This window comes from Zalophus californianus, chromosome 16 (genome assembly GCF_009762305.2).
Source record: "Zalophus californianus isolate mZalCal1 chromosome 16, mZalCal1.pri.v2, whole genome shotgun sequence".
In the NCBI taxonomy this organism is placed as follows: Eukaryota; Metazoa; Chordata; class Mammalia; order Carnivora; family Otariidae; genus Zalophus; species Zalophus californianus.
This window is the reverse complement of record NC_045610.1, coordinates 5,197,890-5,225,314: the sequence shown is the minus strand read 5'-3', so window position 1 is coordinate 5,225,314 and position 27,425 is coordinate 5,197,890. Positions and strand designations below refer to the sequence as shown.

The following is a 27,425-nucleotide window of genomic DNA, read 5'->3' as shown; positions in this document are numbered from 1 at the left end:
CCATGTCTGCCGAGGGACAGAACTCAGCTTGCAGTTGTATTTTGTTTATCATGCGAAGTGTTTCTGAAGGTTTTGAATTACTTTTTAGTATTTAAAAATCAAGAAGTTTCCCCTAAGATGTGAATTTCCAGCTTCTTTGGAAAACTCAGAAGATGGGTCGTGGCTGGGCAGAGGTGGTTTTTTGCCCTCTTGCTGACAAACACTACAGTCCCCACCCAGCCCTCTTTCCCTCCCCTGATTGGTTCCGGCCCCAGCTCGCACTTAGCTTGAATGCAGTAATGCAGTTTTCAACTGCAGGGAGTGTCCTGACCCCTTGTGAAGTGGGGACGCTAGTAATAAGTTGCTAATGAGGGTTAGATCATCAATATTTGCAAGTGATTGACTTCAAAAAACTAATCAGAGCAGCACCAAAGTTATCCTTGGAATAACTTTGTGTTCTTATCAGTTATTTATATTCTGATATGCGTTCTGCACCGGGGTGGGGAGGCGGGTGGAGAGGTAAAGCCGGGATGTAGGCTGGGCATGGGTGTGTGGACATCATCTGTCTGTGTTGCAGAAGGAGCAGGGTTGAGACCTATGGGTGTAGACAGCTGGCCCCACTCCTTGGATGGAGAAAAATACCCCACAAATCCAAGAGACAACCTTGGAGGACAGGCAGAGTTGCTTGGTTGGTCCCCCACGGGAGGCCTCCGGAGGCAAGCTAGGAACACATGATTGGAGCCCTGGGGGCTGGATGAAGCGGGTTGCTCCACCTCACACAGGTGCAGGTCTACCCCCAGGTGAGTCCCACCCATGGTCTGCCTGAGATCCTGTCCAGCTCAGGTGAGGTTAAAAAAGACACCAGGTGGGGGACTCAAGAATGCAAAGAAACAACAAGAGATCCAGCTTGGTTGTGATTTGGGGCTTTTCTTCAACAGCCACGTTCAACGGTGTGGTTGCTGGCACGGAGCAGTGAAGAGTGAAACCAAGTGACATGACAAAGGGGGTTGGGGGGCACACATGAGGGCGTCAAAATAATGCCCAGCTGCAGAATTGAAGCTGGATGAAGAGGGAAACAGTAGCATCAGGGAAAGGCGACTGGATCAAGGCATGGGGTGTCCGAGTGAGACCAATGGATTGCTAGAGCTGCATCCTAGATGGAGTGAGCAGAGACAGGAGGTGGTGGTCAGAGACACCTGCACAGAATAGGGATTTGGGAGAGTTGCAATTACTGGTTAATGAGACAGTCTAGGATAAAAGCATGCAAATGAAGGGCCAAAGTAAAGTGGGACTATAGAGCAGGGACCGATGGCCTGATGATGTGAAGTGAAATGGTGGTTTCCGTGAAGGCAGGAGGAAGGGTCTGGAAGCAGGAGCTAGGGGAAAAAAGACAAGTCATCATGCAAGAGGGCCGCAGAGGAAACCGTTCTCAGGGACAGCCAGGTTCCCATTAGAGCAAGAAGGAAAAAGGAAAGGCGGAGAAGTTGCTGAGGTCATAGAGGATTTTGCTGATGATGCCGACCAAGAATTCCGGAAGTCACAGTAGCCAGTTTCCATGAGTTAGGGAAGGAGTAGGAGATACAGTAGGGATGTGGGGTGCCTTTCAGTATTTAATGAACCAGAGCCGAGGTGATCTGGGAATCTGGGGCTTTGTGGGCAGGGGAAATGAACAGAGATAAAGGGAAAAACAAGATTTGTCATGAAGGACTCAAGGCACTTAGCAGTCCCATGGGGCCAAAAGTGTTGAAAGAGAGAAAAGTGGGCGTTTGGGGCTTCCTCTGGATTCTGTCACTGGAGGTGAGGAGGTGTGGGGAAGCTAAGTACTCCTCCAACAGTCTGGAGCATCTGCAGGCTCCTTTCTGATTCCTGTCAATGCTGATGGGTTTCCTGACAAGGTGAGTTCTTAGACATACTTGCATGGGGTTCACTCTTGACCCCTGTCCAGGAAGAGAATGGCCTTGCCTCAGTTTCCTTGCGTGAAAAACGAGGCATAATTAGAACCACCCCCCTAAAGCTGTTGTAAGGATAAATGCAAAAGAGAATGAATATAAAAAGCTTGGCACGTGTTGAAGGTTCTCTTTCTTCCCAACCACAACTCCACCACAAGGATGTGCTATTCATGGAGGGCGGAGTTATGTTTAGAGAGGAAAATGCAGAGCTGAGTAGAGACTGTGCTAATTGCCTACTTTTCCTAGGTATACATTTGGAAAGCCTAACAGCTGGGTCTCTATCAACAGGCTACTGTTCTCCAAATGGAAACTAATCAAAGGGCCCAGGAGGAATTAATCAGTCTCCATAGGACTGGTCTAAGAACCCACACTTTTTAAGTGACATAAATTCTAACTGGTAGCTTACTAAATCTTGTTGATTGATTGGGAAGGCAGTGAGGGGCTGGAGCCCGGCTGATGGTTCTCTATTGATCGCAGCTTTTAGCCAAGTTATTAAGTGGTTGGAGATAGGGGGTTATATGGCAGAGTCCCACATTCTCTCTGCACCCTCCCCTTCTCCAACATTTCAGCTTAAATCACAGCATTTCCCAAAAGGGTATTAGCTCTTGTGGACAAAGGGGCTGACTGCATTAAGCAAGAAAGGCTTTATAGCACACATCAAATTTTCATGTGCTGAGTAGGGTGCCAGGGTTCATCCTCAGAGCAGCTCACCCCTCACCAAGAAACCCGAGAGGAGTCCAGCAGCCCATGCGGCTTGAGCATTTTGGGAAAGAGCAAAGAAGTCACCTTCAGAAAGTCCTCGGTGGTGGTTTGGCCTCCTGGAGCCAGGAAACTAGGATGTGCAAAATGCAGCCCCTTGCTCCAGAGATTCCCTCTTTCTGGGTCAAGTGGAAATAAATTAACCCATGGGATTTTCCCCTGAGCAGAGCCAGCTTCTGTCTGCCTAGCATTGATCAAATCAATCAGCCTATTGAGAAATAAATAGAGGAAGGGACCAGCATTATTGAGTGTGAGCTAATGGCTGGGATTGGCCTGGACGCTTTGCACATACAGTCTGTCAGCTTTGGTCTCTGCATTAGTCTGTAAAAAACTAGTCAACCTCACACTTCTCCTCCTGTTAAAACTCTGTAAGTCTGTTATTTTGCCGCTATCAGGTCATTCTGGTTTCTCTGGACAGAGGAGGACATATCCAGATCTTCTCCCATAGGAGCCATTGGACCAGTAGGTCCAATATCTAGACTAGCAGACGTGTAAATGCATCTTGCCCAGTGGAGGTCCTCTTGGAGACGGAGACCGTGCTGCACAAAATTTCTTCTTTTGCTGCGTCTCTGTATGTTGGGACAATGTGAATGTGACCCCCCCATCCAGGACTGTATATGGTACCCTTCCCAAGGCCCTTCCTCTCTGTCCCAGTTGAAAGACTCTTTGACCTTCAAATGTAGAATGGTCACTTAGAGGTAAATCCTAGCTCCCCCCCTTCTCATGCTGAGTACAACCCTTGGGGACAATTTTGCAGATCCAGAGGACGGGGTGGGAGAGCAGTGATGGCAGGAAACTCCAGACTCTATGACCAGGGAAAGAGCTGGGACCAAATGGAAGGTGGGAGTTGGTGATTCAGTCTTAACTATTCCAACTGTGTCATCTGTCCTTTTGCTTCCTTTCTGTGGGATTCCCATTTATTCATAGCTTCTCAAGGCTCTAGGAGTCAAGGATGTTGGGGACAAAACTTCAGAAGACCAAACTCCAGAACAATTAAGTAACTGGGTCCAAAAGATTGGAAGAGGGGATAGTGTATCCACAAAAGCTTTCAGGACAGATGGCATTGAGCCATGGATGTCCACAGTTGGCCAAATGCCCACCCAACCTCCAACCTTCTTTCACGTCAAGTGGTCTAATATCAGAGGCAACTTTGCAGTTCTTCCAAGAGAATAAGAACTAGAAGAACAGAGATCTCCAGGAAATCTATGGAAAAATCTGGGTCATCCGAATCATAAGAATGGGTATTTTTCCATGGGTCTTAATAAAAGTTTTCATTTTTCATTGCTTTTTTTTTAAAATGTGGCCGCTGAGTCGGGCCTGTGCCAACAGGTTGTTCATTGGTGAAGGAATTCATGAAGAAAAGTTGGGGTTTGAATTCAGATCTACCTGGACCCCAACTTCACACATCTTCTTCTCAGCAATTCCTGAAGGAGCTTGTACACTTAATATATGCACGCAAGTAGAAAGAATTTTTAAGCGATAAGAGAATTTTTCCATTTGTGTAATTCTTTTCCGATTACAAAGCACCTCCACGTAATTCTTATGAACACAAGTGTCTCTTCAAATCGGTATTATTTCCAGATTTCTTAATTCTTTCAAAGTAGCATTTGATAAATGCTTGTTTAATTCATTCAGAAAGTATTTATCAAGGGATCCCAATGTTCCAGGCATTATGCCATGCTTTGTGGACACAAAGGAAATACTCTCTACCTTCAAGTAGATCATAGTCTAAAGGATAAAAACCAATGAACATGTGGGAAAACATCATGATGAATGTTCTGTCCAGTTTGCTATAGAAACACACCAGAGGGAGGCCCATTCAAGTTTGAGGTTAGTCTCAATGAGAATTGATGTATGAATATATGAATGAATGGATCAAAAATGTTTTACCTTTAAGGTAATATCCCACCTCCTTAACCAGAAGGAACAAAGACGGGCTCCTTCATTACCTGAATTCCAGTAATTGCTTCAATTCCATGTAAATCACTGTATATTGAGCATCAGTTATGGGCCAGGCATTACACTAGAATCTATATGTTTGGGGCCATGCTAATGAATTAGATTAAGAATCAGTGAGTTTTCTGGGAATTTTGGATCGTAAACATTTTTGGCTTTGCTCGCCATAGTTTCAACTCTGCAATCGTGCAAAAGCAGCTGTAGACAATGGATCATCAAATGGGTGTGGTTGTGTTCCAATAAAACTTTATTTACAAAAACATCTGGCTCCTGGGCTATAGTTTGCCAACCCCCTGAGTTAGATGCACAAAGTTCCCAACCTAAGCGAGCTGACAACCTCACCCCATCCTACTTCTAAATCAACTTGTTGCTGCCTTTCTACTTGTGCTCCATTCTCTTTCACATTCATGCCCCCTGCTGCTTCATCTGCTTGGAATGATGTCTCTACCATCTACTTCTTTGGCATCCCCCAAAGGATCCCCCCAACCTCAACCCCTACCCACAGCACACTGATAACTATGAATTCAGAAAGACTTTCTTGAACAAAATGAAAAAAAAAAAATCTTGAGCATAACAAAATATTTAACTATAAAAAATATATTTTTCAAAATTCTCCACGTAGTAAAATACCAACAAATGAACTGGCAAAAATATTTCCAAGAGTGGACTTAAGATTACTAACCACAATACATAAAGAGTCCCCATAAATCAATAAGAAAAAGGAAAAAAAAAAAAAACCCCACCCAGAATAAAAATAAGCAGAAAATATGGAAGGGACATTCATGAAGATAAATGTAAATGACAACCAATAAATATCTGAAACATTGCTCATTCTTTAATGAGTAAGTGTATAAAATGAAAATTGAAACAATAATGCAGTATCGTTGTTTGGCCAAAAGTTAAAGAGATAAATAATATTCTATAAAAATTAAAGATGATAAGTAATGTCCTGCATTATACAAAATGGATGGAAATAGGTACTTTCATAAATAGGTAATAGAAGTGTACTTCTGTAAAGATTGTTGGAAGCATAAATGGTAGTACCTAAACAATCATAAATGTGTACTTTATTTTTATTTTTTAGTGTACATACTTTTAGTTCAGAAATTCTTCTTTTAAGAAGCCTCCCTCAACAAATGCTTACATATGTGTACAAATGTGCATGCTTAAGAATCTTTGAAATAATGAAAATTTGAAATCAATCTAAATGTCCAAGTTAAATTTTAATGCATAGAGTATACAAAAATAGGCAGCAATTAAGAAAAATAAGCTTAATCTATGTCAAGTATTGTAATGCAAAAATATTTAAGGTATATTGATAACTGAAAAAAGAAAATCATAGGGCAATAAATATTGTATGATTCTACTTTTTTAAAAAGGATATTTTTTATAAAAAGATGTATCTGTATATGTGTGCCATATATATTTAATGGAAGATCCACAAGACTTTGCAAATTACAAAAGGTGCCCTTTCTTCAAGATAGTTTACTTCCAGCTGTCAGAAAATTCTAATAACATTCTGATTTTGTTAGCACAAGACATTTCTAACCACCTGCTAACTAACTGCCATGATAACTACACAAATCTACGATATCTACATTGTGTCACACTGTGCAGTTGATTGCCTGCAAAACCACACATGTCAATGCTTAGAAAAAAGTCTGGAAGCAACCCACAGAACCATCAGCATCCCGTATCTCTGAAGGAAAAAGAGGTGGAGTGAAGTTAAGGGACGGCATTCACAGGTTACCTTCTCTCTGTATTTTTATTGTTTGAATCTTTTATGATGTGTTGCTTGGATAAAACAAAAGGCAATTTAAAAGAATCAGTAAAAATTATTAACAAAGACTCTAGTTAAATATTTATAAAATTGTCTTCTTTCTTATAAATCAGAAATAAATATTTAGAAAATGGAATGGAAATCCACCCTATATATGACGGTAACAACAGTTATAAAATTGGAAATAAACATAACAGGAACTTTGATCAGACCCCTACCCTACTATGCAGTTACTTGGTTAGTAGGTGTTTACTCAAGGAAAGTGTAAACATGTGTCCTCAAAAAAACTTGCATCAGTACGTTTATAGCAACTTTATTCACAAAATGAAAGAACCCAAATATCCATCCGCAGGAGAATGTACAAAAAATATTGTGGAATAGTCATAATGTGACATCATAAGAAATATATATTTGGTCTTTAGCCCACCTTCCTAACGCAGAGTTCCTAAAACCCTTGTAGCTTCCTGAGTGGTAGGGGTGCTCAGACCATCTTTTGTTCTAATATTTGGGGTTTGACCCGGATTCCCTACAGAGAGCTCCTAAATCCCTTGGAATTTTCTGGGTGATAGGACCACCAGGAAATGAGGCGACAGTTGGTGAGCTTCTGAATAGTTTCAGGATGGGAGCTGGTCACCAGAAAGACCAAGCCATGATTAGAAGCCATGATAGAAACTTTCAGCCCACCCTCCCCATTCTCTGGGGGAGAGGGGTGCGGCTGGGGATTGAGTTAATAATTTATTGTGTCTACCTGATGGAAGCCTCCACAAAAATCTCTGAACTACAGCGTTCTGAGAGCTTCTGGGTTTTGAACATCCACATGACAAAAGGGTGGTGCACCCCAACTCCAAGGGGACAGAACCTCAAGGCTTCCAGAACTCTCCCCATGTACCTATTCATCTCACTGTTCATCTGAATCTTTTATAACAATTTAAAATAATAAACCAGTGAACGTAAGTACGCGTTTCCCTGAGTTCTGTGAGCCACTCTAGCAAATTACCAGACCCAAGCAGGGGGTCATGGGAACCCCTGATTTTATAGCTGGTTGATCAAAAGTATCGGTGACAACCAGGACTTGTGACTGGTGTCTGAACAGGGCAGGGGGAAGGGGGGTGTCCCTGTGGGACTGAGCTCTGTGGTTTGTACTAACACTGGGTGCTTGGCGTCAGAATTGCTTAATGTAGGGGGAGAGCCCACACATTTGGTGAAAGAAGCAGTTCGTGGGTAGAGAAAGAGTTCTCTGTTTAAGTAGTATTCCACGATAAAAATATTGTAGAATAGCACTTCGCAATAAAGAGAACAAACCACTCACATACACAATGACATGAGTGAGCAGAAGAAGCCAGGCACAAAGGAATGCACGAGGCAGGATTACAAAGGACGATTGCTTTTATGCAGAGCTCTCTAACCGGCCACACAGATCTCTGCTGATAGAAATCAGAGCGGTGATTGCTTTCGAGGCATGGAGATTGAATGGAATGAGGCACAAAGAACTGGCTGGCAAGAAGGAAATGTTCTGTCTTGCTGGGGTGTTGGTTACATGAGTAGATACATTTGTTAAAATCTATCAAAGTGTAAGGTTAAGATCTGTGCATTCACTGTAAATTTCATCTCAGTCATTAAATTTCATCTCCGTCAAACATAAAATAAAAAAAGAATTGTGAAGATCTACGTGATGGGGAAATATTTGACATTTCCTTGAAGAAATGTCAAGATTTCTAGTTAGTTACAGTAGCTGGAGAGGCAGAGACACTGGAGAATTTCCCTGCCTGTCTGCCTAGTTTGTTTCAGTTCTGTGTAAGGGGAAGGCTCTTGGAGCTCTGTAATAATCGCTTTCCTGGTAACCATCCTGCACTGATTAGCAGGAACTGTTAGAGGCTTATGCAAATCTGGTTCACGGGGCATCAACCAATTCCTGAGACACATCCACACCACTACTGCCTAATGATGGCAGATGGCATTCGGCTGATCAAAGTGGAAGGCGTCAAGACAGAAACTGCCACATTGTATATAATCTGTCCAGGAATTTGTAAAGTAAATAAATGAGCAACAACAACATCAATAGAACAAAATTTAAGTAGACATGCCTTGTTTTTTACAGTAATTCCCTGGCAGCAGGGAAGTGAGACGAGAAAGAAGATGATTTAAAAGCCAGTGCAAATGCACCTCCATATCTACATAGCACAGCCCACGCCTCGCCCCGAGGACCCTGGGCGGGGAAGGGCAGGGGCTCCTTCCTATTCTCCCATGGCTCCGGAGCGGCTCAGGAAGACTGAACCAAATGCCCGCTGCTTGGGCTCTGCTCCGCATCCTGGCCTCATCCCGGTGCCGTGCTCAAAGGCTGGAATTGGGATAATGATACCATGACCCTGTCCGTAAGCCAAGCTCAGATGGAAATTAATCTTACTTTAAAAAACAAACAAACAAAAAGAACATTTTGAGAAAAGTATAAACGTGCACTTTGTCCCTAGGAAACCTACTGACCTGGTGAGCTTGCTCAGTGAATCGGCCGGAGCAGAGCATCTGAAGACAGAAGACAGTAGGGGATCTCTTCCCTCTGAGGCCCCAGTCTCCTGTGTCACCTTCACATCCTACAGGAGTCTCCACGACATTCCAAGATGAAGCCTTCATTCCTTATTCCTGAACTATCTTCCAATGTTATATAGGTAACTGCTGCTTATAAATCACAGTCTCGGAGATGAATGGATAAAGAAGAGGTGGTATATATACACAATGGAATATTATGCAGCCATCAAAAGGAATGAGGTCTTGCCACTTGCAAGGACGTGAATGGAACTGGAGGGTGTTATGCTGAGCGAAATAAGTCAATCAGAGAAAGACATGTATCATATGACCTCACTGATATGAGGAATTCTTAATCTCAGGAAACAAACTGAGGGTTGCTAGAGTGGGGGGGGGCTGGGAGGGATGGGGTGGCTGGGTGATAGACATTGGGGAGGCTATGTGCTATGGTGAGCGCTGTGCATTGTGCAAGACTGTTGAATCACAGATCTGTACTTCTGAAACAAACAAATATATGTTAAGAAAAAAAAAAGAAGAAGCTAGCAGGAGGGAAGAATGAAGGGGGGAAATCAGAGGGGGAGACGAACCATGAGAGACGATGGACTTTGAAAAACAAACTGAGGGTTCTAGAGGGGAGGGGGGTGGGGGGATGGGTTAGCCTGGTGATGGGTATTAAGGAGGGCACGTTCTGCGTGGAGCACTGGGTGTTATGCACAAACAATGAATCATGGAACACTACATCACAAACTAATGATGTAATGTATGGTGATTAACATAACAATAAAAAATTTAAAGGGAAAAAAATAAAAAATAAAACACGGTCCCGGCTCTGAAGGCTGACTAAAGTACATATATTCGAGGAATTTCTAAGAACCAAGGCAGCTTGAGCATAAACATCTAACTGTATAGCTCCTCTCCTCCCCACCGCATTTCTGACCTCCCAAATCACAACTACAATTAACAAGGAGATGTTAAAGTACATGGAAATCACCTGTGGAAGTTGAGAAAGAATGTCACCCACATGCCCTTCACTCCGTAAGTTCCAGGCACTATACTAGGTGCTGTGCCATGTATTATAAATGTTAGATATTTCTGCTAGATATAGAGAATGATGCATGAGCTTGATGGATATGCCTTTGAAATGAAAACAGTCTTCCTGAGACCCTCTAATGAACAGCTAGTCTGACACCCTTTCATCCACCATGACCTCCCCAGGAAGCACTGTGAGCACACATGCCTACGTGGTCTCTACTAATGTTTTTCCTGTCTCGTTTTAAAAAATAAATGAAAATAATTGAAAGGTGGGACTCAATCGGATATTTCTACACCCACATTCACAGCAGTGGTATTCACGTAGTCAAACATGGAAGTAACCCAGGCGCCCATTGATGGAGGAATGGATAAACAAAATGTGGTTGGAGACACACAATGGACTATTTTTCAGCCTTGACAAGGTAGTACATTCCAACACCTGCTACAACATGGGTCAACCAGGAAGACATTGTGCTAAGGGAAATAAGCCAGACATGCAGGACAGACATTGTCTGATTCCACTTACAGGAAGCACTCAGAAGAGCCAGATTCGTAGACCAAGAAAACAGAATAACGGTCACCATGGTCTGGGTGAAGAGGGAAATGGGGAGTTATGGTTTAAGAGTTATGGAATTTTAGTTTGGGATGATGGGAAAGTCCTGGAGACAGACAGTGGTGATGGTTGCCTGACCCTATGAAGATATTAAGTTCTACTGAATTGTATACTGAAAAAAAAATAGTTAAAATGGTGTATTTTATATTCTGTATATTTTACCACAATAAAAAATGCCCAGCAGATGATAACCAGACACTTGAGAAAGGCCTCTAACAGAAAAAGAGCAAAACAAGTCAATATAAATAAGGGGCCTGGATTATACAGAGATGACTCAAGGAGCAGAAGAAAAATGTATAAATAGAATGTTCAGTGGAGTGAAAGAAGATATTGCCCCTACAGAACACAAATTACAAAAAGAACAGCATACTATACAAATGATCATTTCAAAAAGAAAGAACATTTGGAAATTAAAACATCTGATAACAAAAATTCAGTAATAGAATATAAAGATGAGGAAACATTCCAGAAATGGACCAAAAGATCAAGAGGTAGAAAATAGCAGAAGAACAAAAGAGTATTTTTTTCAGAAATTACAATATCAGAATAATTGGACTTCCAAACGACAGAGAAAATAAAGAAAAGGAAATCATCAAAGGAAATAATAGGAAAACATTTTTTCAGAACTGAAAGGCGTAAGTGTCTAGATTGAAGGGGCCCATAAAGTACCCTGCAAGATGAATAATAAAAAGCCAAATAAGGCACATCATTTTGAATTTTCAGAACCCTAGGGATAAAGAAAGGGTTCTAAAAATATCCAGAGAGGAAAAAACAATAGGTCATACGCTAAGGATAAGAAATCAGAAACACAAGCCATTTATAAACAACAGTAGATACTGGAATATAATAGAGCGAAACCTTCAGCATTCTAGGGGAAAACTCATTGCCAACCTGGAACTTTATACCTATATAAACTATAAGTTGAGTGTGAGAAAAAATACAGATGTTTTAGGGTATATATAAGGACTCAGAACTTTTTCTTGCTGTTCAATTTCTCTTAGGAACCTACCCAGAATAGAAGGTAAACAGTAAATGTGAAAGGAAGAATTTCCAAGACAGCAGCTTTGCTTTATAGTCTAATGCAGACTTAAATTCTGCAAATGGGCTTTGATGTCCTTATTTCTCTTGACATCTAAGCAGCAAACACTTGCGTTGTCTCATCTTGCCTTCCCAACGAACCCTACAAAGTAGATATGATTTTTAACTTTGCACGGTTAAAGGTTAGATAGGCTATATGTCAGGGGAAGGAACAAGTTCTGGGAAGGTAAGAACCTATTTTTGATATATTGAACTTGACGACAGTTGGATATATGGATCTGAAGCTTAGGACAGAAAGTCTGGGCTGGAGATACAGATTCTAAGGGGAAAATGAAATTATGGGAAGGGATGAAATCACCTATGGAAGTCAACATATTTTAAAAAGCAAAGAGTTGACATAAGAGAACAGACCAAAACAATTAGAATAGAAACACTAGGGGAGCCTGGGTGGCTTAGGCAGTTAAGTGTCTGACTCTTGATTGCAGCTCAGGTCATGATCTCAGGGTCCTGAGTTCGAGCCCTGCCTCAGGCTCTGTGCTTGAGATTCTCTCTACCTCTGCCCCTCCCCCTGCTCATCCGCATGCTCTCTCTCTAAATAAATAAATAAAATCTAAAAAAAAAAATAGAAACAGTAATCAAAGCTGTGTCGCAAGAAAGAATCCATGTCTTGTAGAAATACCAAAAGCTACCAATGAAAAGGTTTTTCCCATGTAGCTGGAAAAATTAATGAAAAGAGACCAAGGTCAAGAGCTGTCTTAGTTAAGTTTGTTATATTAGAGAGAGAGAAACAAATTACCAGATAGAAAATGCTGGTTACTATTAAGGGAACCAAACTCCTTGCTAGTCTCATGCTTCCATGAAGAGAAACTTCCACGAGAACAACACTCCTACCTTTTCTCTCCACCTCTACTAATTTCTCCCCATAAAAAGAGCAGTGATTTATCTGGTATTTGTATTTGAGAGAAGGAAACGAGCATGCCTGGCCCAGGCCCCTACTCCTGTCCCTCTTGCCAAATCCATCAGCCATAAAAAGCAAACATCTTATCTCCTAACCTCCTAGGTGTTGGGGATCCAGCCCTCAAGGTGGAGACACACAGTTGTAACCTGACTCTGTCCATGGTTCTGCCAAAATTGAAAGGTAGAAATTAACAAGCCCCTTTGGCGGCAGAGCTAAAACCCACCTTCTCCAATCAGCCTCAAAACAATACAACTGACATTTTGATCTTGCTTTTCCTATCTTTCCGTTCTCAAGATAATCCCAAAGTTTTTAGCCTACGTGAGCCATAACTTGAGGGGAAGAGGGCATAAATTAAAATACCAGTGGTGACCCACAAAAGACCACCCATCACATTAAATTCAAGAAGACAATGGTAAAGCCCACAAACTGCTAGTTTTTAGGTAAAATATAGCCCAGGTATAGGTATTGTTGGGTGACTTTATTTGGCATATACAGTGCTTTGTACGGCAGCATAATTACGCAGGTATAATATTCGCTTACAACGCATCTCCCTCCAGAGCTGCCTCACGCTCTGCATAACTTCTGTAGAATTTGAGTCTGCTACTCCTGCAAGAAAGCAGTGATTACTGAAGTTAAATAGAATGCTGTAGATCTATCTATAAGTACCAATATGGCTAGACCTCCAAGCCCACCGTAGACTGAAAAAGCAAGGTGCAGGGATGCACCTTGGGTTGTTCAGTCGGTTAAGCGTCTGCCTTCAGCTCAGGTCATGATCCCCACATCAGGCTCCCTGAGCCTACTTTTTCCTCTCCCACCTGCTCTTGCTATCTCTCTCTCTTAAATAAACAAAATCTAAAAACAAAACAAAACAAAACAGGGTGCAGAATAATACATACCTAGGATATTATTTATACATATTTAAATACAACATATTTTCTGATTCCCAGTCCCTCAGATGAAAGTATCTTTTTTTCCTCTCTCGAGCACTTTGTAGGATTTTTTTCTGTACACTCATGTTCTGAATTTCCTGATAATATGTCTTATGAACATGAGAGACAAAGATCCTGACCTCACTGAGCTTACATTCCAATGGGAAGTAAACAACAAATAAATGAATACATATGTAACATGGACAGGAACTTATGACTTAGAAAGAATAAATCATAGCAAGGGAGCCCCCCTTTTCCCAAGGCTGTGGCTAAGCTTCTGGTGATTTGCACAGGGCAGAACCACCATATTTGGGGCAGGGGAGAGGTGCGTTGCTGGGTGGCATTGTGACAAACTTGCAAACTGCCTTTCCACATGGCCATACTGATTTATAATCCCACCCACAGTAGGATGATCTCTCCCCCCGCCAACCCCACTTCATTGGTGAAAAATATTATATCAATTTTCATTTCCTTGATTAATTTGTGATTTGCCTCTTGGTGTTGGTTTTCTATTAGGTTGTCCAGCTGATTCATAGTTCTCCTTGACACACCCAGTTTCTGGCTCCAAGTTTCTTAGTGTCCCCACAGTGCTCTGACTGCAGAGTCCTTCCTGGAAGGAGTGCATGATTCAATCACCCAGTTTGTATTTAATTCCTGCTCTGGGCCGGATCGGGTGATTCACCACCAGTATCTTATGTAGACCCCACCACATGCTGAAAGGTAAGTAGAAAGTATCTTCATTGTGCAGATAATCAAAAAGACTAAAAAAAAAAAAAAAAAAGATAAATTACTTATTTCAAGTTCCCATAGCACATAATCCCAGAGGCGGGGACTCAAACCCATGTCTGTGGGTTTCTGAAGCCTGTGCTCATCTCCCTTAAATATTCCTGTTGTCAGATTTTAGGAGCAAAAGCTACCCTGCTATAGGGTTGGCTATTTCAAAGTTCAACCAAAAATTCAGGTCGGCACTTACCATAGTTCCCATAAATAAAGCTCCATAGTCACCTGCAGACCTGTTTAGCCCATCTTCCACGTCAATCCAGTTCAAAAGCTGTTTCATCCCCAAACTGCAAGATCTTCCTTCCCACTCAGGTTCTAGGTCCTCCCTCTCAATTCTGGGTCTTATTTTTTTTTAAAGATTTAAAAATTTTATTTGAGAGAGAGATAGCAAGAGTGGGATTAGGTGCAGAGGGAGAGAGAGAAGCAGACTCCCTGGGACTCGATCCCAGGACCCTGAGATCACGACCTGAGCTGAAGGCAGATGCTTAACCAACTGAGCCACCCATGTCCCCTCAGTTCTGGGTCTTAAATTGCTGTCAGTACTGTCCGACAGTGGCCAGAATGCTCCCATAAAATATTCTTCAATTGTTGCTTCTTTTAAATGCTGTAAAAGCAGGAAAAATGTCTAAGAGGGATTTTTCTACATCATTTTCTTCTGCACATCATCTTCTGAACAAACACGTAGATAAACGTCAACATGTCTCCTGCCAAATTACACGTCCGTTACTCAAGTCCTAGGCACATGGTGATTTTTGTTACATCAGGTAAAATTTAAGTTCGTGGAATCCTAAAACATTGAAGTTGGAAGGAATCACAGCATTCACCCCACCCAAAGGTGACCAGTAGCATCCATAGCTGGAAGCGGCCACCGGGCACAAGGTGTCAGGGAAGCTGGAGTCCCGTGTGGGCTCTGCAGGAAGGAGCATGGTGATCCATTAGCAATGTCTGCCCTGGACCACTGCGGGAACTCCAGGCCTCTCTGGGGGATGCTTGGAAAGGCTGACCCAAAAGGAACATGGAAACATCACTGGGATGAACCAACAAATGTCATTTGTCCCACTCCCAGTGGGCCACACTCTGAAATGAAAAATTTAAAAACCTGTCTCTGCTGGGGGCTTCTTACAACTTTCTCATGAGGTCCCAGTGAGCGAAAATTCTCCACCAAAGTATCTCGTGATAGAGTGCCTTCTTCTCAGAAGAGGAAATTTATTTTATTATAGATGTTGTTAAGTGGACTAAAGAAGCCTGAAGAGAAGACAAGAACACGCAAAAAAAGGGAATGTTTTAGAGAATGTTTCAGGGGTTCTGCTTTGCCTTGTTGAAGTAAATTAGCAAACAATTTTTGTTAGTGTTAATAATAATAATAATAATAATAAAAACAGTTGCTTTTGACTTCTCCCTCCTCCCCAGCCAATAAATATTGGGAAAAAAAATGTGTAAAGAATATTGGTTTGGGTGAGGGCCAATTAGGCCTGGGATGTCCATACATCACCACCTGGCTTGGCTGCCTGACGTGCAAAAAGAAATATGCATATCATACATTTGTGACCTCTAATCTTGCCTAAAGCATTCATTTTATGGGGGAGGAAACTGGAGCCCGGAGAGATCGAGCTATTTCTCTATAAACATACTAGTGTCAAGATGCCCACAGCCTAACAGGAAGCTATGCAAACCAACCACAGAGGACTCGGCTTTCTTGAGGAATGCATGGGCAGGTTTTTCAAACCCCCAAACTCACACAGACACTTGCTATTAATTAGACCTGTTCACTACCCCGACCAGCACTGACAGTCCCCTTCCTTTCTGAAGGTTTTTTTTTTTTAAAAATAAACATATATTTTTAAAGATATATTTATTTGAGAGAGAGAATGAGTCGGGGTAGAGGCAAATAGAGAAACAGACTCCCCGCTGAGCAGGGAGCTGGACGTGGGGCTCAATCCCAGGACCCTGGGATCATGACCTGAGCCAAAGGCAGATGCCTAACCAACTGAGCCACCCAGGTGCCCCAAGAAGCATATTTTTAACACTTCATGGTAGTTATAGAGGGGACCAAACATAACCAGAGCTCTTTCCTACCTTATAGCGTCCGCACTTACTATTCCCTCTGGCAGGAATGTCCCCCCCCCCCCCCCCCCCCCCGCTTCTGGTGTGCTGACTCCTTTTTATTACACATCTCCCTTCTTTTTTAAAATTGTGGTAAAATATACATAACTTGCAATTTGCCATTTTTACCTTTTTTTTAGCATACCATTCAGTGACCTTCAGTGCATTCACAATGTCGTGCAAACCCTCCACGAGATCTCTTTCCAAAACTTTTTTGTCACCCCAAAGGGAAACTCTACCCATTAAGCAACGACTCTCCATTGCCGCCTCTTACAGCACCCCTCCCCTGTAACCTCTGATCCACTTTCTTCCTCCACGAATGTGCCCATTCTAGAGACTTTGTGGAAATGGTGTCATACAATATTTACCCTCTTGTGTTGGCTTATTTCATGTGGCATAACATTTTCAAGATTCACTCACGTTGTAATGTGTGTCCAAATTCCGTTCCTTTTTTATGGCAGAATAATAGTCCACTTCATGAATACACTACACTTTGTTTTTCCAGTCGTCTGTGGATGGACACATGGGTTGTTTCCATCTTGTGCCTACCGTGAGTAGGGCTGTGGTGGTTCTAATGTTGACCTCTCTCTTCCTTTCACGTCACCTGCTTTATTTATTTTTTTATCGAACATATCACCACATAAAATTAATTTTTTTCACTTATTTATATCCTATCTGCCCCCCTCTCCCCCCCAAATCACAATCCACAGTGGAGAACCCTTGCCTTCACCACTTTTTCTCCAACCTGGCATCCCAACACAGGGGCAGGCATATAGTAGATCCTTGAAATATCTATTTGTAGAATGTGTGGAGAAAGCCACAGTGAAATGCGGAGGCTGGGCGGGTGACCACGCTTGTTAATTTGCTCACTAAGCCCTGCCCTCCCTCCCCTCATAGGTTGAGTCGTGCCCGTTCATACCTTAACCAGATAACAAATTCCTACTTGCTATGGGTCTTTGGGATATGATGCATAAAGTAGAAAGCATTCATGCTAAATCCTCAATGCCAAATATCCACAACATTATAGGATTGAAACTTGCTATCATGGTGATGGGGGCAAAAAAAAAAAATCAAGGTCAAAGAAATGCCAGTGGGTACAAAGAAGGGGGAAGAGAAGAGGAAAGAATGTTGAGTAGCTTTGTGCCTTGAAGAAAGGGCTGTGAATGTCTTTCTTACCCAAGGTGGAGTCTTATTTACCATAATTGGCCAGTGAGGTGTGTGAGGATGTAATCTAACCTGGGGCCTCTGGCACCACCTTCTGCCCTGCAGCTCCCCAGACTGTCACCTGACCTGACAGGTCTCTTCTCATCCCCAAGTTTGGGGCCCACGGGACTCTCCTTGATCTCCTCCTGGGAGGCTGTGAAGAATTTCAGTCAGGGCACGTTGATCTCATTATGCTTACTACATGGCTATTTCCTGGGGCAGGGAGATAATCCAATTCACCTCCTTCCCAGCAGACGGGCATAAAAACATAATGTATAACATATTATGTCAGACGCAGGCTCTCTCCAGCTCAGCATTCTGTCCCTGACACCAAGAGCAGGGAATAGTTTGTGAGCACATCTAGTAAGTGTTGCATGGAACACAATGCCAAATCCTGCTCAATGTCTCTCCACAAAGTCTCATTGCATCCCAGCTTCCTGCTCTTCCCTTCTCTCTGGACCACATGCACATTGGCAGATGTCCCTCGTCCCCTAACCAGGCTAGATTTACTCACCCATCCCTACAAATGTTCCCTATGTTGGGTACTAGAGATGAAAAGATGCATGAGCCACACCCCTTGGCCTCAAGCGGTTTACCATTATGTAAGGGAGGCAGAAAATACATCAACAACCATTAAACTCTTGGGTAAATGCTCAATTAGAGTTTACTATAAAGCTCTATGAGAATACGAATGAGTGCAGCATGCCAGGGAGACCTGATATTTCATCTGGGCCTTGAAGGTGAGTGAGAAGGTCACAAGACAGATAGAAGAATAGACCGGAGTCCAGGAACGAGCAAGTATCAAGGCACAGAGGGATAAAAATACGTTCAGTGAACAGTGTGCATCTCTGTGGTGAAATTGAAATGCAGGGTGTGGCTGGAAATGGGGCTGAAAAGCAATTACAACCAAGTTGTGATGGGTCTTCAAATGCAGGCCAAGGAGTTTAGACTTTATCTTGTTGCCAACCGAGACCTAGCAGAGTGAGACTGTTGACAAATGTTATTAGCCAGTTAGATGAAGGTATGACAAGGGGAGATATATCAATGTAGTTTGGCCAATTTAATGAGTACAGGAGGATGTTGGCCACATTGATGGAGAAGGACCAGAGAAGACAAAAAAAAAAAGAGAGGGGGAGATGTGAGTGAATGATATTACCACTGAATAATGTATACAGAGGAATCAGATGGATAAGGGCAGAGGTATGGGTATGCCAACAGAGCTAGGAGAGTGGTGGTCAACCTTCGTCTAGGATGAGAAATGAATGTGGGGAATTAAAAGCTCCCCCAAAAGATTTCACTGGTCAGCAAAAGGAAGGACCACTTGACAGGAGCAAGCAGGTACTCCTTAGGCAGTGAAGACCTAGAGGGCAGGTCTTGAAAGGGAAGCAAAGTAGAAAAAAGAGGAAAAAGGATGGAGGAGAGAGAGAATATAGATATACTGGGAAGAAAAGCCTGGAGGGAGAGAGAAAGAGATGAAGGAAGGAGTTAAATTTTACCTAGAGAAGAAAACAGGAAACAAGAGAGCCAGGAGTCACTGACAAGAAGGTTAACTTGCACAATGAGTAACATCTTCTTCGGATAGAATCAGGGAAGAAGTAAATATAGGTGAACATCTAGCTAGCTTTAGAAGAACAAGGGGTACACGTGAGATCAGTCACCTCTGATGGTCTCTGTTTTCTCTGTAGAGCTTCTGCTGGCCACGGGCTGGGAATTAGGAGGGTGATGGTGGGTTGGATGGGGCGAGTCAGGGTCAGGGGTAGCTGCTGAAGGGAAAGTGGGAAAAAGTCAACTAGAGCTCATTAAAAGGTGGCTGAGCAGCACTGGCAGCCCAGCAGAGGTCGGGAAACTCATAAACGTGTAATGGAGCCAATTCAGCATGGTTCTGTGATTTTTCTCTAGCGCTGTCCAGCAGCCTCGGAACAGGGAGAGAGGAAACAAGCAGTGGCACCCACACAGCTCTGGGAATGGAAGGGAGGCATAACCATGGAAGGACAACAAGGAGATGAGGGAGATGAGGGCTTGGGTGAGAGTGCCCTGACAGAGATGGGTGATTAATCTAGCCTTGGGAGGGGAGAAGGGCAACGTCAAGAGAGGTCTGACAGTCTGCAGAATCAGGTGTCAAATATAGAGAGCCTGGATTTAAGCGTAAGGCTTTGTATTTGTCAAGATGCTCCAGAGAAAAAGAACCAATTCTTTGTAAATCTCACTATAAGGAATCGACTCATGTGATGGCAACTGTGGAGGGTGGGGAGTCCCCCGATCCGCCATCTTCAAGCTGGAGAGTTAGGAAAGCCGGTAGTTCGGGTCCAAGTCTGAAAGCCTGAGACCCAGGAGAGCTGACGTTGTAAACCCCAGTCCAAGGGCAGGAGAAGACCAGTGTCTCAGCTTAAGTAGACAGGCAGAGAAAGAAAAAAATGAGTCTTCCTCTGCCTTTTTGTTCTATCCAGACCCTCAGTGGATTAGATGATGCCCACCCACATTGGGAGAGCCATCTGCTTTCCTGAGTCCACCAATTCAAATGCTAATCTTTTCTGGAAACACCCTCACAGACAGAAATGATGTTTAACCAGATATCTGGGCATCCCATGGCCCAGTCAAGTTGGCACATAAAATTATCCATTACAAGCCTGGTAATAGTAGCCCTTACCACAATCCCTGGCATGTATGCCCCGGGCATTATGCTAAGAGCTTTACACGTAAGGTTTCATTCAGTCCTCTCTCGTTTTACTGGAAAGTAACTGCAGTTACTTTTAAATTAATTTAAATTTAAATTTAAATTAAATCACTCTGGACTTCTCTGACTGTAAGGCTCATGCCCCTAAACGTCTGGCTCTGTGGGGTTGTAGGGCTCGATTTCTGAGCATATGGTTTTGTAGGTTGAGCTATCCCAAGTGAGGAACAAGGTATAGGAGGAAACAGTGGGTGAGGATTGCCAAAGTAAATGGAAGTAGAGTAACTGGCACTGAGGAAGTCAGAGCATTCTGTGACTGGAGCATTGGATAGTCTCAGAACAAGGATGCTGAAGTTTGGGGGGAGAGAAGGAGTCAGGGACCTCAAAGATCACAAAGAAAGTTTAACTTTCCAGAAGGGTTTATGTGAAGAAGAACCAGCCCTAAGCCAACACTGGGGCAGAAATTGTAATAGCCAGGCAAACTCCAAAATTTGGCAAGAGGTGGCACTTTGTAGTGTTTCCAATTGGGTCAGGGGTCCCCAAGAACACCCCAGGTTCAGTGATTCACCAAAAGGACTCAAAACTCAGTGAAGCTGTCATACAAATGGTTATGGTTTATGACAGTGAAAGAATACAGATTCAAATTTGCAAAGGAATATGGTGTATAGGGAAGAGTCAAGGGAGACCAGGTGTGAGCATCCAGCTGCCCTCTCTCCATAGAGGAGCACAGACAAGACAAAATTCTCCCAGTAATGATGCATAACAACACATAGGAAGTGTTGGGAAACAGGGAAGCTTACCTGAACCCTTGTGTCCCGGGTTTTCATTGGAGGTCAGACACGTGGGCATGGAGCCTCCATATGACTGACCTTAGCTACTCACACTTAGGCCCTTCCAGAGTTGAAGCGGATATAGCATGGCCCAGGGCTCCAGGTGAACAAAAGCAGGCATTCACCATAAATTACACTGTGGCCATAAACTATTTGAGGTGGCCCAAGGCCTGAGATATACAAAGACTCTCTTATCAAACAGAAAACTCTGAGGGCTTAGAAGTTCTCCCTGATCAGAGGGTCAGTCCTTTCTTTCAAATGTGTAGGGTTTGAGTGTCCCAAGACCTCTGAGCTAACCCATGCCAGAGACCTGAATAAACAGATTTGTAATGCCTAAGAGCCATTCTGATGCGAAACACCAGAGAGACTTCCAAGGACCAAGGATGTCCTAGTCACTTGAAGGTGACTTTTCATTCAAACTTTTAAATTTTTCAAACTTTTCATTCAAAGCTAGAATGTCATCCTTTGAGTTTGGGGCTCATGATGAGCTCAGTCTCTGAGGCTAATGGAAGGATTTAGATACTGTGGAGAGTCTATGCTATCTCTGCTCAAGGCAGCTCAACTCTCCCAGTTAACATTAGAAGAAGCAAGCCAACAAATAAACAGACAACTTTAATGCCCAACCTTGGAAAGAGAGATCAGAAGTCCCTGATACCCATTAGGCCTTTATAAACACAGCACAATAAGGACCAGGAGATTTCCTCTTTATGCCATATGTTGGAATCGTGTTCCTGGGAGCTCCATGGCTTGAATCTTCCAGATCCAAACAACCAGGAAGCTACTAGTGTGCTTTGGTCTAACTTTGCAGTGAGTTCACTGGACAGAACTTAGGTTACCATCCTTTTGCACTTAGAGGACACGGTAAGCAACAGCCATCACTTTCTCCTGGGTGCACAGGCTTGTAAAGAGTATATATATGGAGAGAGAGAGAGAGAGGGAGAGAGAGAGGGAGGGAGAGGGGAAGGGAGGGGAGGGGAGGGAGATTAAAGTGGATGTTTTTGTTAGCATAGCATTTCCATCACTCACTTGCATTCTGATACACCTTCTCAGTAGGGAGGAAAGTAAACAGGCCCTAGTTTCTAGACTAGTACCACCTAGTACTCTAAACTATGGGCAGCATGGACTATATTTATGGACATATGTCATGGTCACATGGACTATGGACTCTACTCCCCCTCTTTCTACTACAGCCCACTCTGAGACCCAACAGTGCTGCCTGTTTATTACTCAAAATGAGTAACATTTTGGGGGGAAGAATATTCTATCCCTGAGAATTTTGCCTGGATACTCCTTTATTCCCACCTTCCATCAGCCAACAGTGAGACTGTTCTGTTCCAACTGCCCTTGGGGAAGGTTGTTTCTTGTTACAGCAATAAAATAAATAAATAAATAAATAAATAAAGTCATGCTCAGCTTTTGTATTTCAAAATGAATGTTTGAACCTGTGGCCAAGGGGTAGTTTGAGAGAAAGGGGTACTGGAGTTCCCAAAGCAGAACCCATAAAGACCCCAAGCAGAAAGTTTATTTCCAAAAAAAGTAGGCAAAAAGAACCCATGATCAGTTAGAGCTGGTTTTAATGAACACTTATATTAGATTAAAATCTCCTAAAATGGAAAAAGGGTGAAGTGATGAGTGGTCCTATGAGTGGTCTGCTCTGTGTCCTGTTCCTTTGGGGTCAGGTCTGTAGGGCTGGGGGAGAATCATAAGGCCAAGAGCCTTCCTTCTCTCATTCCAAGAAGGAATCATAGTTCACCTGCTAAGCAGGGCCTAGGAAAGTGAATAAGGCCTTAGGGTTCTCCCATGGAGAACCCACCATGGAGCCAGAGTGATAGAGAAACTGAGTCAAGGGTCTTACCACGTGGTGAGGTAAGAGGTCAAATGCTTTCCATTCAATATTTGGTGTCTCCAGGTCCTCTTGTGGAGATAAGAGTGGGCTTTATGAACCAACCACCAGGGAAAAGATGAGGGATCAGACAACCCAAAGGAGGCCAGCAAAGGAGGGCAGAGACAACTGAGCAGTAGTGGTAGAAGCTAAGAGAAGATGTGATGACGAAGAGCCAGATGCCACTCCCAAATCTTGACGGACAGCCCTCGAGCCTCCTGGAAGTTAGGTGCAATCATGGAGGGAATAGGAGAGGGGGAACTGACTGAGAAACCCTTGAATTGGTTCAGTTAATCCTGATATAACCAAGATTAAGTTTCCCCTGCCAGTGGCATGAGCTGAAGATAGAAATCAGATCGAGTTTTGGCAAAACAAAGCACATTACCCATGATTTTGCAAACCTGAGTTGGAAGTCTATGAAATGGGCACTTGACATATCTGAAATCCCTAAAAGCTCAGAGATATGAGGATGGGTTCATTGGTGGTGGCAGCACTAGGAGCAGAAGCAGTGGGCCATTTTTATGTTATATACGTGAATTCTAATTTGTCCAAACAAAAATTTGGGTTACATTGTTCTGACCATGGAACACGTGTAAAAGGGACTGTCCCTGAAAATGTAAAGTGTGTGTGTTAAGGAACATGGACTATGTCATCCAGGTAACAACTACGTTGACCGTGCATTTCAAAAGGGGAGCTATGTGGTCAATTCTGGGTATGCAAAGTTGTCTCAGAGATGCAGGCTGGGCCCCCAAATGTTGGGGTATCTGAAATAATTTAAGGCTCAAGTTCAAACTCCTCAGTACAGCAAACAAAGCCCTACGTGATGGTGGGAGTTCCCAACAGCACTCTGGTCTTGATGAGCACTGGTGGACTCTTAAACCCGCCATATTGCCTTGCCCCTGGCTCTTTGCACAAGCTGCTCCCTGTTTCTGAATTGTCCTCTCCCTCCTTGTTGGCCTGAAAACCCCTATTTATCCTTCAGGTCTCAATTTGAACTTACCTCTTCCAGAAAGACTTCCCAAATCTCTCCAAAGTGATTTTGTTGCCCTTCCCATGAACTCCCATGGCATCCTGAGTATACCCCAGTTGTAGTGCTTGTCACACTGTATTTAGCATCTGTTTACTTATCCACATCCTCCCCTAGACTGTCAGCTACTTGAGGGCAGAGGCACGTCTTTGATCGTTGCATCCCAAAAACCTAATGCAGTGCCTGGCAATTAAAAGGTGCACAGTGAATGCTTGTTACCTCAACAAGGTTAATGACCAATGGAGAAGGAATAGCTTAGCTTTGGGCTGTTTTAGAAAATCCAGGCTGACTGGCCTGCCTGCCTCCCTGGGGAAATGGCCCCAAGAAATAGACATCAGAGCCAGAGAGTTGTGGCCAAAGAATTTTTCCTTGCATGTTCCCCAGGGGCAAGTATTGTTTTGAGCAGAAATGTTATAAACCTGGTTCTTGAAGGAAGAGAAGTCTCCCAGAGCGGGTAACTCAGACCAGCAGATGAACAGCCACCCTCTCTCCAGACTGGGCTGGTTCCATGAGGCAGGACTTCAGCCCCCTTCTCCCCATCTTTCTCAGAGATTCCTTGTGTGGGCCTCTCCCAGGGGGTCTCCCTTGGCTCGGGGTCTTTCCTTATGAATGCCATGAACAGAAAGATTCAGTGGAAAGCTTCTCAGTGGCAAGCTCTGTGCCAGGCACTTTTATGTAGACCGTTGATTTAATCCTCACAAAAACACTGTAAGATAAAACTGTTACTTTCAGATTTATAGAGGTGAAAACCGAGGTTTGTGGAGGTTAAACAATTCACCCAAGATCACAGCTAGTCAGGGCCTGAGTTGTTCTTGGGGGAAAAAAATAAATAACCTCGGTCACGAGATTGTTCAGTTTTTTTTTTTTTTTGCACTGCTCACACACACAAAAAATGCAGTACTCCACGACTTGTTTCCGAAGTGACAAAATCCATGAAGAGTCCAGCAGGTGATAATTGGTGTTGTTTCAATACGAAGGAGTAAAGAGAACTGTGAAATTCTCCACTATGCTGGGAAGGAATCAGGCATTTTTCTACTTTGATAACCACGGTGTTCTCAAACATATTACGCAATAGTTTCCCATGCTCCTGATTTAAGTTTAAAATTTCCAGGAAGAGCAGAATGTGTCAATTAGTTAGGTCTTTGCTTTTTTTTTTCTTTTTAGAGATTATATAAGTTGTTTACTCTCACAAACAGCCAGAAAGGGTCCAAGTGCCGTTCTGTGGCCGGCACATCAATATTCCATATAGTCATTAATCCTTCACGGATTACTTTACACTCTGCACATGCCCTCAAATGCCCCTCTATTTAGGTTGGGCAGCTCAAGTTTTAAATGCCAGTGCCCAATGAGAAGCAGACCCACAATATAAATGTTAGAGTCACAAGGAGCATGCATGGAGGGGTCTCTACTGACTCAGAGAGCCAGTGCTCTGCCTGCAGGGGGCGTCATGACTCACCTCCAGCTAAGAGTTGCCATGTAGGATCCCAGAGTCAGTGTGGCTGAGCCTTTTGATTTCCCCAAAAAGCCATAAATCTGGAATTTTACACAAAATGTTCTGATTTCTAAGACAGTATGTGAGCCAAACAGCATATGACTGTGGGTAATTTTCCATCCAGTCTACGACCCCCAGATTACTGTCTGCAACATGTTGTCTCCTAGGACCCAGGTCCTCGATGAGCTCATCAGAGCTCATCAGCACGGCCCATAACCCAAGAGCAGACGGCCACAGCAGGTAAGGATGGGCAGCCATGGGGGACAGCAGCAGGATGGCTTCATGTCACAAAATCTTGAGCACTGAGCCAAGGAAAAAAGAAACTATCTGTCCCATCAGAAAAAGACAAGGCTCAACAAGTCCTTCTGGTTTCAATTTCAACATTTTTGGTTATTCCGCAGCAGTAGCATCTGCTCAGGCAATGTGAAACCCAGCTTTGGGAACATTGTATGACACCTTTTATCTCAACTCTGGGTGAGGTGAGCTGCAAGGACAACTATTTTACAGGCAAGACCATCACAGGTACAGAGGTGTACCAGGATGCCTGGTGCAGTTCAGAAAGAATCTGACCAAGGGATTAGACAGATTTCCAAAAAAGGTAGTGTGAAGTGTTAGCAGAGGCCGAGATGATGGGGAGCTCATGACAGTGTGTTCATCTCCAGAAGCATCTTTCATTACTTTAGCAGGGATGTTGTGGGGCTCTCCTTGTGCCAAGCACCATGCTAGACACCAGGGATATAGCTGCAAACCACACTAACCATGTCCATTGGCAGACGTGAAGAGGGAGCCCCCAAGTTCCAGGCAAGATGGCCCTTCACCCAGCCTTGCCTTTCCAGCAGCAGACCTGAAGGGAAATGCAGGGCTCCCTGCCCCTCACAACACTGTCCTCCCTTCCCTTCTTACCTGAGATACCAACAGGACTGATTCCATCTTGCTCTTCATCTCTGCTCATTTCTGCTTAAGAAGCCTTAAGACTCCCTCAGCTCATCTCATATCATCCCTTAGACCTAACCTGGCTACCCTTAACTACTCAGATCCTCCGATTGGATCCTCTGGAACCCATAGTCCATTATCAGCAAAATCCCTATACCTTCAGTTGCATCCCTAAATGGTCCCTTCCCCTTTCTGTCCCAACAGAATAAGGAACCCACCAGGAGCGGAATATTAATTTTAAAAATAATAGTATTAATAGCAGGAACTAATATGCGCACTTACCATGTTCTAGGCACCATTCCAAGCACTGTGCTTATATTGATTCCATTAATCTTCACAACAACCCCATAATTAAGCCCATTATTACCCCTGTGTTTCTGATGACGAAACTGAAGCACAGAAAGTTTAATCAATTAGCCTAAGTTCACAGAGTTAATAAGGAGTGGAGCAAGAATGCAGGTTTGGTTTGAATCAAGGCAGTCGGACTTCAAAGCCTGTGTGATGCTAACCACTGTAATATATTGCGTCATAGAAGGGTTTGTGGCCAAAGAGAAGACAGTTGAGGAAGGGGCCACATGACTGCAGCAGGGAGGCAGCTCTTGGAGGAGGCCAGATCCCTATGGGTCTAGAACCCACCTTAAAAAAAAAAAAAAATCTCAAAGCTCTACCTCTGCTGTCCTCTCAAGAACTCGCTGTTCTTTTCATTCTCCTACTCCTTGTTCCCACTGGGCTTAGAGGTGGGGTAAGAATCTTCCCTGCTCTTTATCAATCTCCCATACCTCTACCCCTAACCCCACAACACTCTTGGCTTCCAAGGTCATGCTGCCAGACCAAACTCTCTGGTTAGGGAGCCATCTATAGACCCCTCGGACATTCCCCTCATTCTTAATAAGAGCTGAGCACCTGGCTCATTGTCTCCTTCTCCAGTAGTTTTTCAGGTTGGGTTCTCAGTGAATTCTCTTTCCACAGAGAAAACCCCTGTAATGTCCTG

The 27,425-nt window shown here is 43.4% G+C and overlaps 1 long non-coding RNA gene across 2 annotated transcripts; it reads right to left on the bottom strand.

Moving 5' to 3' along the window:
* Positions 1-13,057: 13,057 nt before the first annotated feature.
* LOC113938992 lies at positions 13,058-26,857 on the bottom strand. 2 transcript variants are annotated; one of them, XR_003525081.1, is made up of 4 exons: positions 26,717-26,857; positions 16,817-17,003; positions 15,393-15,538; positions 13,058-13,190 (listed from the first exon to the last, which is right to left on the bottom strand). It is a non-coding gene; the product is annotated as an uncharacterized LOC113938992 (long non-coding RNA). The 2 variants fall into 2 exon arrangements; XR_003525082.1 differs by lacking the exon at positions 16,817-17,003.
* Positions 26,858-27,425: the final 568 nt, after the last annotated feature.